This window comes from Equus asinus, chromosome 25 (genome assembly GCF_041296235.1).
Source record: "Equus asinus isolate D_3611 breed Donkey chromosome 25, EquAss-T2T_v2, whole genome shotgun sequence".
In the NCBI taxonomy this organism is placed as follows: domain Eukaryota; kingdom Metazoa; phylum Chordata; class Mammalia; order Perissodactyla; family Equidae; genus Equus; species Equus asinus.
Genome location: NC_091814.1, coordinates 28,927,188 through 28,939,844, shown reverse-complemented (window position 1 = coordinate 28,939,844; position 12,657 = coordinate 28,927,188). Strand labels below are relative to the sequence as shown.

The 12,657-nt window shown below is 45.3% G+C and overlaps 1 protein-coding gene across 10 annotated transcripts in view; it reads left to right on the top strand.

The window, feature by feature from the left end:
- The window catches only part of LOC106823687 (carboxyl-terminal PDZ ligand of neuronal nitric oxide synthase protein), a 286,226-nt gene that overhangs the window by 73,844 nt on the left and 199,725 nt on the right, over nt 1-12,657 (top strand). The gene's annotated exons all lie outside the window — the stretch shown is intronic.

Genomic DNA, 12,657 nt, shown 5'->3' with positions numbered 1-12,657 from the left:
CAGATGTTGGGACATTTATTTTGCTTTCTAGTTTTACTTCAGCCAATTCATATGATCAGCAGAAACCTCAATTCAATGACGGTAATTTTGGTAAGAAAATTAGCATATTTGCTCCTGTTTCTCTAATCTGTTCATCAGCCTAATAAAATAATCCTGTCACTGCCTTGACCCTCCCACTCCTTCAGTGTTTTTTATTGTGAGGTTGAATTTATTGACAATGCCGTTAAATACAACAATGCTATTTTTCACGGACATAGGAATGAGTCACTTCAAAGCACTTTGAAAGGAGTTAGTTCCTTTAATGTTCACAATAAGCTGTGAAGGGAGGGTCATGTTTCCCTCATTTTCTAGATTAATCTGAGGCTCAGAGAGGCATCGTGAGGAGTCACAGGAGTCCAGGAAGTGGCGGGCGTGTGGCCTGAATGCAGTTCTCTATTCGGTCTTGTGAGAACATGCAAAATTCATCTCCCTTGTAGCTTCAGGCTGGTCGTTCAGTATTCCCAGGTGTTTTTTCCTTCTCTTCCTTCACCTTCCTGCTCAGATGGAAAGCACAGAGGCCTTGGCTGGGAATATCTGGGGTGTGACCCTTGTTAGGATGGCGTACTGCAGTCACTGTGGTTGTCACTGCTGCTGTGACAAGGCTTGGACCTGGAGCTGGCCTGTGCTTGGGGTTTTAACCAGAAAAATTTCCTCTTTTCTTTGTTTTTGAGAGATGAGGTATATGTTGTTGCTAATATCACTATCATTATTACGGTAATATCTCTATTAATAATAGTAGCCACCCATAGTAGTAGCTACTCTTTAGCACTTACTAAGTATCAGGTGCTTTATTAGGCCCTTTAATACTGATATAATGTTATTTATTTGCAACTTCTCTAGATGAGGTGAGGATATTATTGTCACATTTTGTAGATGAGGAAACAGAAGCTTGGAGGATTAGATTTATTAATTTTAGATCAAATTGGTGTCAATAGGTAGACCTGGGATGCACTCCCAGGACTGTGCTGCTCCCTTTGTGACCCTAGTTTGGGTGATGGCCCAGCTGGGGAACCAAAGGGTCCGGATGTGGAACTTCCCCAGTGAGGGAGTCAGTGGCAGAAAGAAAACTTTTGCAGAAGGAACGGGGTTCAGGAAAACGTCCTCTCAAAGCAATGGGGGCAGGGTGTGTGGTGGGGCTGGCCACGTGTGGGATCTGGGGGCCTTTGGGGCTGGAATGTGGACCCCATCTCCTCTTCCGTCATCACCTGTCAGCCCATGTGGCCGTGTGCCAGGGGCCTCCCTTCCCTGTGACCTGCTTCCAGTGCTTAATGAGCAGCTCATTCAATTAGAGGGAGAAATTAATTGGCCAGAAAGCTGTTTGGTCTGGCTGTCCAGTCACTTGTTTAGACTGGCCACCAATAAGAACTCTGGGTGTGTGTTTTACCCTGAACCCCCCATTTCATGGCTGCGTCCAGGCTGCTATTTTCTTTTCTTTGCTCCCTTTCAAAAGCTGGTTTGGCTGTAATTACAGTTGTCGAGAACTAGAGCATGTGATTTCTGTGTAAAGGACTTTTCCTGACTTTGTCCTTTTGTGGTGAACGGTGCCAGGCTAACACCGGGCAGGATGCTGCAGGGTTTGGTTGCTGGGCGCTCTTGAGGATTCACAAGATGCAGGCCTGCCAGCTTGGCCAGAGTAGCGGCTAGTCCTCGGGGAAGCAGTTCTGGTAAAGATCACAGTGTCTTACATCTGTGAGATGCTCATGCCTCACCAAGCCCCTTAGATGCCATCGTCCCTGATCCTCTCTGGAGCTCTGCACAGGACGATGGATGAGGCATGCAGGCTGTCTCCATTGCACAGAGCGGGAAGCGCTCAGAGTGAAGTGATTGGCCAGAGGGCGGCCAGATTCATCTTCTGAGCTGGGGCTCCAGCACGTGTATGGATTCCTCTTTCTTCCTCAGTTCCACACTGCGGTGTAGACCTGAGCTAAATATATGGGCTTTGTTGATTTGACTGGTGTTTTTCCTCCTCCCTCTCCTGATTTTTCATATTTTCTTGCCCCATAGATTTTCTTTTAAAATTTGTGTTCTCTCTCTTGGGCATCTTGGGTTTTTTTTTTTTTTCTTTGTGCTTTTGTGTGTTTCTGTGCTTTCAAGATTTTTTTTTAATGGCGGTTAAAAAATGTACAACATTAAATTTAACCATTTTTAAGTGTATAGTTCAGAGTGTTAAGTATATTCACATTGTTGTGCACCTGATGTCTCTCAAGCTTTTTCATCTTGTAAAACTGAAACTGTCTACCCAGTAAATGCTAGTCTCTCTGTTTCTTTCCCCCAGACCTTGGCAACCACCTTTATACTTTCTCTTCCTATGATTTTGACTACTTAGACCCCTCATATATGTGGAGTCATACCATATTTGTCATTTCGTGACTGACTTGTTTCACTTAGCATAATATCCTCAAGGTTTATTCATGTTGTAGCATGTGACAGGATTTCCTTTTCAAGGCTGCATAGTATTCAATTGAATTATATAACACATTTTGTTTATCTAGTCATCTGTTGATGGACACTTGGGTTTCTTCTACCTTTTGGCTATTGTGAATAATGCTACAGTGCATGTGAATATGCAAGTATCTCTTTGAGATCCTTCTTTGAATTCTTCTGGATATATGCCCAGAAGTGGGATTGCTGGATTATATGATAATTCTATTTTTATTTTTTAATCAACCTCCATACTGTTTTCCGCAATGGTTGCACCATTTTATGTTCCCACCAACAGCACACAAGGGTTTCAGGATTTTTTTTTCAGTAACACATGTATCTTCTTGGATGCTGGCCCTTTAAGTGGATGGTTTTCTTTTTCTGGTACGGATCTGTTGGGAGAGTGTTTCTGGGTGTTCTCATGAAGCAGGACATGCATTCACGATGGATTGCCAGGTTGCTTGCTGTCACAGGCACCTCTGGGCTGAACTGCCCCATGCCAGGGTGTGGGAGTTCCTTAACCTATACTTCTGAGGACAAGATTGGGGGTTGTGAATGGTTGTAACTTCAGCGTTAGTGTGGTTCTTGGTATGAGGTAGCACCTAAGAGGATAAATTGATCAGGACTTCTTAGAAGGCCTCTGCTGAGTTGAGCTCTTTTACCTTCTGCTTCTCCAACACTCCCCCAAGTAGAACCACTTCTGACCCTGCCCTGACCTGGTTACCCGGGGTCTCTCTGCCTGTGTGCACAGCCCTCGGTCAGGCTCCTGGTGGCCAGTATTGGCCTGTCCCGGAGGCAGTGTGTTTGGAGGCTGCTTAGAGTGTAGACCATGCAGGTGAAGGCCTGAGACCCCAGAGATAGAGGAGGAAGAAGTGAGAGGCAGGAGGGCCAGCCCCTCACAGCTCGGGGAGGGTGTTTAGTGCTTCCTTCTCCCTGTGACTAATAGTTATTACTCATATGTTCTTATAACTCCCACATTTACAACTTCAAACATGCTTTCACGTACATTATTTCATGGGATCAGCCCAGTGTGTTCCTCTTTGTTACCACTGTTTGAGAGGTGGGCAGGTGGGGCAGAGAGGAAGGAAGGGAACACCTGGCTCACCATCCGTGTCAGCCAGCATAATGTGTGTGCGTTCATTCATTGATTCACTCACTCATTCAGCAGATATTTATTGAGCACTCTATGCCCTGCTAATATTCCAAAATTCTTGCAACAAGACAGGTGCGTGAGTAACTATGTAAGTTATCAGAAGGGCAAGAAGCTAAGGAAGTGTGCACCTGGGAGATGTAACCCAATTTGGGGGAGACAGGGAAGGCCTTGTGGGGTACTGAGAGATGTAGTCAATGATGCTGCAGCCAGATGACCCCTGAAATGAAGGCATCGTGGCTCAGGGAGAACTTCCAGCTCCTGGAGGGAGGTGAGCACATCACACCATAGCTATCTTTGAACCCCAAACGCCAGGCCGTTAGTAGTGTTTACTAAATGAATGAATGACTTGTTTTTCCCAATAAAATGCACCTGCGTAAACCCAGTCTATTAAGTCCTTCAAATACACAGAATCATAGAACATCATTCATTGTTTGAAGTGACTATAATTGCATCTCGTCGGTTTGTCCATAGCATTTTTACAGAGGGGAAAGCGAGGCCCAGGTGTCACGAGAGGGAAGACCCAGGTCTTCTCTCCACTTCTTTCCAGCACGCTTTCCACTGCTGCAGAGTCAGGCCAGTGGAAATTCACTGCACATTTTTTGCTCCCTTGTTTTCTTTGGACAGCTTCTAGGAACTTCCATTGATTGATTGGGGGTTGGGATGAACTTTGGGGAGCTCTAACTGTCAAACCGAGTTGGAATGAACTGCAGTCACGGGTAGCCATAATTTTTAGACCTGCTCCACTGCCCTCTTTCTTTGTTTCCGAATTCAGGATTTGCTACTTTTCTCAAGGCTGAGAGCGGTACCATTAGCTGGTCCCCTTGTACACCTAATAACCCTGGTCTGTTCCCTTGTTTGTCTTACTCTTCCCAAATCTTTGGTTTGCCTTATTTTCTGTATTAGTTTACTCTTGCTACCGTAACAAATTACCACAAACTTGCTGGTATAAAACAACACAGATTTATTATTTTCCAGTTCTGAAGATTAGAAGTTTGAAGTGAGTCTTACGGGGCTAAAATAAGAATGGAGAGGCTGGCCCCGTGGCAGAGTGGTTAAGTTCGTGTGCTCTGCAGCAGGCGGCCCAGTGTTTCCTTGGTTCGAATCCTGGGTGCAGACATGGCACTGCTCATCAGACCACGCTGAGGCGGTGTCCCACATGCCACAACTAGAAGGACCCGCAACAAAGAATATACAGTTATGTACTGGGGGGCTTTGGGGAGAAAAAGGAAGAAAAATAAAATCTTTAAAAAAAGATGGATTAGCAGGGCTGTGTTACTTCTGGAGGCTCTGGGGAGAATCTCTTCCTTGCCTTTTCCAGCTCCTAATGACTGCTTGCAGCCCTTGGCTTGTGGCCTCATCACTCTGAGCTCTGCTTCCATTGTCACATCCCCTTCTCTGACTCTGCCCTCCCGCTTCCCTCTATAAGGACCCATCTGATTATATTGGGTCAGCTGGATAATCCAGGATAACCTTCCCATCTCACGATTCTTCATCACATCTGCAAAGTCCCTTTTGCTGTGTAAAGTAACATGATCACAGGTTACAGGGGTTCTGACCTGGACATCTTTGCGGGCCCGTCATTCTGCCTACCACGCCTGGCTTGTTTGTTATCTACTAAAAAGGATAGGAGCCCAGACCCAACCAGCAGGGCCTCTGATTCCAGAGCTGGTACTTTCCCTACCTTATGCCAGCTGCCTGGTGTTGAGTTTACCCACATCTTATCTTCTGATGCCTTTGATGACCCAGGCAAGAAGAAAGCTTAAGAGAGTCTCCCCAGAAACACTGGAGGATTACCCTGTTCTTTGTCTACCAAAGATCCGAGGGTCTGAGAACATACCAGATGGAAGAGGAAAAGGAGACAAGAGGGAACATGAGTCCCTTTTGTTAGCTATACAGCTTAGAACAATTGACAATGTTTGGAAAAGTTCTGTGTGAGCCCACAGTTGGTCCGACACTGGGACTTCTTGCTTGAAGGCCGCTGGTTGAAGGTGAGGGATGGCCAGTAATGCTGACATCAGGCTGCTGGCATTGTACCATCCGGCCTGCTGTGTGAGTGCATGAATCCAGCAGCCAAATATTAGTATGAATTGCGTGTCCTTTGTTCCCAAATATTAACACGAGTCCCTGTCCTTTCACTTTTTAGCTTCCTTGGGAAGGCAGCGCTGTGTGGTCAGAAGCGCTCTCGATGAGCAATCATGAGAGTTGGGCTTCAGTCTTCTCCTTGACTTGCCGTGTAACCTTGCTGAAGCATCTGACTGCCGTTAATCTCAGTTTCCTCTTTAATAAAAGCGAGAGGATGATAATTCTTGTTCTGTCTCTCTGGTGCTATTGTTGAATCTGGGATAATGCATGAAAAAAATACTTTATAAACCATTAAGGGCTATTTATATTCATTGGTATTGTTTTTATACCTTCCTTTGGGTTTCAAAGCATTTCATAAATGCAGATAAATATCCTGAGGGATACTGAGCTGTGTCATCTGGCTCCTTTGAATAGGCCAGCGTCTTTCTTCAGATTTCAGTGCAAACATCACTTCCTTGGGAGGCCTTTTCACACTAGGGCATCTGTCCTCTCATGTGTTCTTGTGGCCCTGCACCCTTCCCTTTTGTAACATTTGTAGCAACTATATTCCCGGGGTCTGGCAGGGTGCCGGCCTTTGCTCAGTAGACTTTTGTTGAGTAACAGAGAAAATTAATTTTAGTTGGTGACCATGTGAGCATAAAGTGGCGAAATCCAGGGGGCCTTCACCGAGGGGGTGCCAGAAAGGAGGAAGGCTGCCCTGAAGTCAGACCTGACAGTTCTGTAACTTCACTTGATTCAGGTGTGTGGAGAGCCAGACTGGGCTCCTGGGTGGCAGCTGGTGCTCCGTTACTCTTCCCCTTTGGAACCTGATGTGGCTGCTGGAAGGGAAGCCTCAGGTGGGGAAGGGGAGAGGTGTCTTGCTGGGCCTTTGGTGCTGGAAAGGGGATAATCTCTTTGTGACCAAAGACTGGATTTCTGGCTGTTAAAACATGAGGGGACACATCCCTATGCAGCCTCATGGAGGCCGGTGCAGCCAGGACCTGGAGGGGGCGGTTTGCTTGCAGCCAGATGCACTCAGAGCTGCTCTGCCTCCCACTGTGGCTCCTCTGGCTGTCGTTGGGTAAACTCTCGGCCACCCTGCAAGCAGCTTTCACAACGGTCCAGTATGGGAGCAGAGTTTTCTGTTTAACAGTGACATCATTTCTCAAATGTGACTCTTCAGAGTGGTGTAGGTCAGTGGCCTTGAACAGAATGGGCTGATGACCAGGAAATGGCCAAGCCCTCCCCTCTCCCACAGCTCCCTTCTAGTATTGTCAACTCTTCCAGAAATTTCTCTCAAGGAAAAAAAAAATGGCCCTGGATGCTCTCTGGGGAGAGCATGAATGAAATGCTCTTGGGAGAATATCCAGGGACTGGTGGCTTTAGGAGCAACAACTGGAGACATGAGTGCCTCGTATCAGCATTCATGTTTCCTTCCCCACAGGCATTCCCCACACTGCATGTGGCCTCTTCGTACATTGAGCCACTCAATCTGTCTTTTTTCCCCCGGGAGGCTTTGTCTGGGAACACTTCATCCCTTTCTATAATGCTCTCCCTAAGTGGCTCCCCTCAGCATCACTGGCTCCTTTGTCATTAAGTGTTTTCCTTCTCTTCCTGTGTTCAGAGTTGGCAAGTCCACCTCTGAACAGCTCAAGTTGTAACACCAGCTTCTCTCTCGTTATTTTAGCATGGCCCTATTGCTGCTGTAACAAATTACTACCAAGTTAGTGGTTTAAAACAACACAAGTTTATTATCTTACAGTCTGGAGGTCAAAAATTCGAAATGGGGCTAAAAACAAGGAGTTGGCAGGGTTGCGTTCCTTCTGCAGGCTCTCGGGGAGAGTCTGTTCCCTTGCTTCTCCAGCTTCTAGAAGCTGCCTGCATTCCTCGGCCCTTGGCCCCTTTCCATCTTCAAAGCCAGCAGTCATGCCACTCTTGACCTTTGCTTCTGTTGTCACCTCTCTCCCTCTGACTCTCCTGCCTGCCCCGCCTCCCCCTTGTACTTGTAGACTCTTTCCCGACACTGATCCCTCTTCCCTCCCCATCTCAGCGTCCTTAGTTTGATCACTTCTGCAGAGTCTCTTTTGCCACGTAAGGTAAAGTAGTCCAGTTTTGGAGGTTGGGTTGTAGACGTCATTGCGGGGTCCTTATTCTGCCCACCCCAAGGGCATTCCAGTGGTAGGCTTTAGCGCGATTCCAGAGATTCCACCCCTTGACTGAGGTGCTCTAGGCTTGGGATCAGGAAGAACCAAGTTCCAATCCTGTTCCTTCTGGTTGCCAGGTGAATGACTTGGGACAACTTTCTTAACCCAGCAGTCTTTATTTAATTATTGGTAAAATTGGGAGGTGGTCTTGGCACGTATATTTTACAGGTATATGTGAGGGCATGCACCTAGCACGTGGATCGTCTGCCATAAATAGTAGTGTGTATTGGGCAGGAGCAGTGGGGTCAGAAGACCATACAAGTTGGCTGCAGACACACGTAAGCACCCAGTAAATGTTGGCTATTAAAGACATCGGTGTTGTGGGCCAGTTGTTTTTTTTCTTTAACCTGTCTGTAAATCAGTGTTTCTCAAAATGAGTTCTTGGAAATTATGGATGTGTTCTGAAGGGTCTGAGAGTTCCCTATAAGAATAAAAAAGTGGTGTGTTGGGGCTGGCCCAGTGGTACAGTGGTTAAGTGCACACGTTCCACTTCGGCGGCCCAGGGTTCACGGGTTTGGATCCTGGGTGCGGACATGGCACTGCTTGGCACGCCATACTGTGGTAGGTGTTCCACATATAAAGTAGAGGAAGATGGGCATGGATGTTAGCTCAGGGCCAGTCTTCCTCAGCAAAAAGAGGAGGATTGGCAGCAGTTAGCTCAGGGCTAATCTTCCTAAAAAAAAAAAAAAAAAGTTGTGTGTTTTCATTTGATCCTAGTGACAACAGATAAGCCTCTTCTGGACTGTTGGGAGGACCATTTTATGCTTGAGCATCATTGGCTGATTTTGTTGTCCACAGTTGTGTTTGTCTACTTACGTCACCACCAACTAGTTCTTTTGTCACTGAAGAAAAAGAGAAGCCCATAATATGTACATAGTGAATTTCTATAAAGTGAGGGACAATTGACTGTACCTCACCTGTTAGGAATTAAGATTTTGCAGTAGTTGGAATAGAAGGAAGTGGCAGAAAAATGGAGTCAGCATGTGGTGCGTGGAACTGTGGGCGGAGCTGCTAGGCAGTGTGCTCCCGGGGGGGGGGGGGCGGGGGGGGACGTTGGCGTTGCCTGTGGCTGCTGTGCTTGGTGTTGCATTAGTTCCACGCCTTTCCTGACTTGCTGGCACCCATGCCATGCTGGTTTTTGAAATTCTGAGTGTCACCCCCGAGTTCGTGTATGTTAGACTCAAAAGAACTTGAGTAAGGTAGTCACTGTGTATTCTTATTGTGAGCAGTGATATTATTTCAGTTAAGTAACAAAATCTTTGACGTGAACACCTTTAATTTGAATTTTTGGTTATATAATTTGTTTAATTTATAAATTTGTATAAGACCTGTATGTGTAAGTAGTTTATATCTAGTTTTATGTTTTACATTTTAGGTGATGTTAAAACAAACGTGACTTGCCAACACTTTTTCTGGTAACAGCTTTATTGAGACATAATTCACATTCCTTGCAAGTCACCCATTTCAAGTATATAACTCAGTGGTTTTTAGTATATTTGTAGCGTCATGCAACCATCACCACAATCAGTTGTAGAACATTTTCATCATCCCAAAGAGAGACTCTGCACTTCTTAGCCATCACCTCCCACCTCCCCCAAGGCCCCCAGCCCCGGGCAACCACTAATCTACTTTCTGTCTCGATGGATTTGTCTTTTATGGATATTTCATATAAATGGCATCGTACAATATGTGGCCTTTTGTGTCTGGCACCTTTCCCTTAGCATAATGTCTTCAAGGCTCATCCGGGTCGTGGCAGGTGTCAGTACTTCACTTCTTATTATCACTGAACAATATTCCATAGTATGGATATGCCACGTCATTTATTAATTCAAACATTGAGTGTTTGCAATTTTTTTCCTTTCAAAGGGGCCTAGACTTTATTAAATTTTAGAAAACACTTGATATGGATTGAGACAGCTGTCTCCTCAGCCAAAGGAAGCAAACCATTGCTTTCTTAGGGATACTGGGGCAGGCAGTTGCATCAATATGAAGAATGGTGTGGTTGATAGCAGAACATAATTTTTTCTCTACTTGTTTAAAAAAAATTATTGATTTCCTTTTATGAGCCAATATTATTTTAGGGTCTGGGAATACAGCAGCCTACAAAGCAAAGTCCCAGTCTACATGGAGCTTATGGGATGGAGGTAGGGGAGGGAACAATAAACACATATTGCAGTATCACATGTAAATTCTTTGCAGAACTATAAAGCGGGGCATAACGATAGACAGTGCCAGGAGGTAGGGGGTGGGTGCTATTGTATATGGATTGTTGGAAAAGGCCTCTGGGTTATGGTGACATTTGAGTCTCTAGAGAGAATGTGAGAGCGTGCCATGTGAATATCTGGAGGAAGATACCCAGACAGAGGGAAGAGTAAGTGCAAAGGCCCTGGGGCAGGTATGGGCTTTGCAGGTTCAAGGAACAGCAAGAAGATCAGTGTGACTGGAGACTCAAGAGTCCAAGAGGAATGGTAAATTATTTATAGGAATTTATTCCCAGGAATCACACCTCATGAGAATCCATTCACTTGTTACTTACTGAATGTCTGACCACACATGAGTAAATGCATTTATCTTTCCCCTGAATCTGCACCAGACTAAGTCACTCTGTAGGAAGAGCTTTGGTCTTGTTCCTGAGGTGAACCGTATGAGAATGACTTTAAAATTGGGGCAGAGCTGCTAAATGCATTATTTGTTAGCAAAGAAGTTCAAAGCCAAATACGTGATTGCTTTTAAAGAAGATGTCTTACTTTATTACAGCCATTTATGCTCAAGAGTAAGAAATAATTTGAGTTTTCATGGGAGCATTTGAATATTGCCCAGCTCAGTCCACAGTTTCTTGCACCAACCCTCTTAATGCTCAGGGCTCTTTTTGAAGCCAGCAGTGTTCATCTGCCCCATCGGGAGGATAGGAAGAGCACCAGTTCATTGCTGCTACACTAACCAGCCTTTGGGGACCCAATTGTTCATGTTGCTGCTGTTAGTAACAGATTGTACTGAGCATCCACTCCTTGTTTTGATGACTTCTGTGGATTGTTAAAAAAAAAAATAGATGTAGCATAATATTTATCATTTTAACCATTTGTAAGTGTACAACTCAGTGGCATTAAATACCCTGTACTCATCACCACTCTCCATACCCAAAACCTTTTCATCGTCCTCAGCATAAACTCTTTACCCATTAAGCAATAACTCCCTCTTTTCCTTAGCCCCTGATAACTTCTATTCTGTTTTCTGTCTCGCTGATTTTGCCTATTCTAGATTCCTCATATGAGTGGAATCTCATACAATATTTGTCCTTCTCTGTCTGGCTTATTTCACTAAGTGCGTTGTTTTCAAGGACCATCCATATTGTAGCATACATTCAAAACGTCGTTCCTTTTTACGGCTGGATAGTATTCTCTTCTGTGATCTTTTGCCCTCAGCGTCTACACAGCCTTTGGTGTGTGGTGGTTTCCTCTGGGGATCAAAAGCAGCATATTATAGAACAGGGATGCACAGCCCTGGAACAAAACATCCTCAGCACTGTACACTGAAGATCTGAGCTGCCAGGAGGGAAATTTTTGATCCCCGCAGAAAGATCCCATCCGTTACTTATGTAACACTTGGTAGTTGTTAAGTCAGTTTTCATGTCCATTGTCATCTAATTTTAGTCTCCAGTAACCCCATAAAAAAGGGGTATTATCCCCGTTTTACAGATAAGGGTCATTGAAGTAAAATAACTTGCTTGAGCTAATTATTGTCATCCTGATCAATAATAACCAGAGTTGATTATAGATTGTGTTTTGTGCTATGTTACAGTTTGCTTGTTACTCCGAGCAAAGTGCTTCACAAGTATGACCTTGCTTGATCTCTCAGCTCTGTGTGGTATAGGTGTGATCAACATCCCATTCTGTTGATGGGAAAACTGAGGCACAGAGAGGTTAAATAACTAGCCCTAGGTCACAGAGCTGACAGGTGGGAAATTTAGGATTCACTCCAGAGCTTGAACATGGTGTAGATGTGGTATCAGCACCAAGACAAGACTGCAGTCTGCTCACTGCTGGTACTCCTGGCTCAGAGAACCTACAAGAACGTGCTGACTGCCCCTGCTTTACCAAATGTCAGTCCAGGCAGCGTCGTCCATGTCCCCGATTGGGCCTTTCTCCAGTCTGGGAACACTGCCAGGCACTGTCCAGCCCTAGATGTAAATAAGGCCACTATTTGATTTTATAAGCTGCTTATTAGAGTTTGAGACTCATATATCCTATGTGACACCCCCATTTGGATGTCCCAAAGGCACCTTAAATTCAATATGTCAAAAACTGAATTCATCATTTCTACAGTCTCTTCTCTTTCCTCTGAACCCCTTCTGCTTTTTTTCCTTATGTTTCGTTATCTTGTTGAAAGGCATCTTATCCATCCAGGAATGTGAGCTAGAAACCTCAGGGTCACCTCAGACTCTTCTCTTTCAAGTAACCCTCGTATTAGTTACCCTTACTGATATCACCTCCTAAATAGTTCTTGACTGTGTCTCTCTCTCTCCATCCCTACCTGGGGAGGCCCATGTCATCTTATTGCACAGACAGTTGCCGTAGTCCTCCAGGCTGTCGCTGTGTCTTAGGCTTGTCTGCCGCATACCCTGCCCTCCACGGTGCTGCCTGCCTCCTCTATCTAAAGGCGGGTCTCTAGGAGTTGTCCTGCTTAAAATCATTTGGTGATGGTTCCTCACCTACAGGCTGGAGTCTGAACTCTTGAGTGAGGCACACGGGGTTCTGCCGGGCACCTCAGGCCACGGAGACG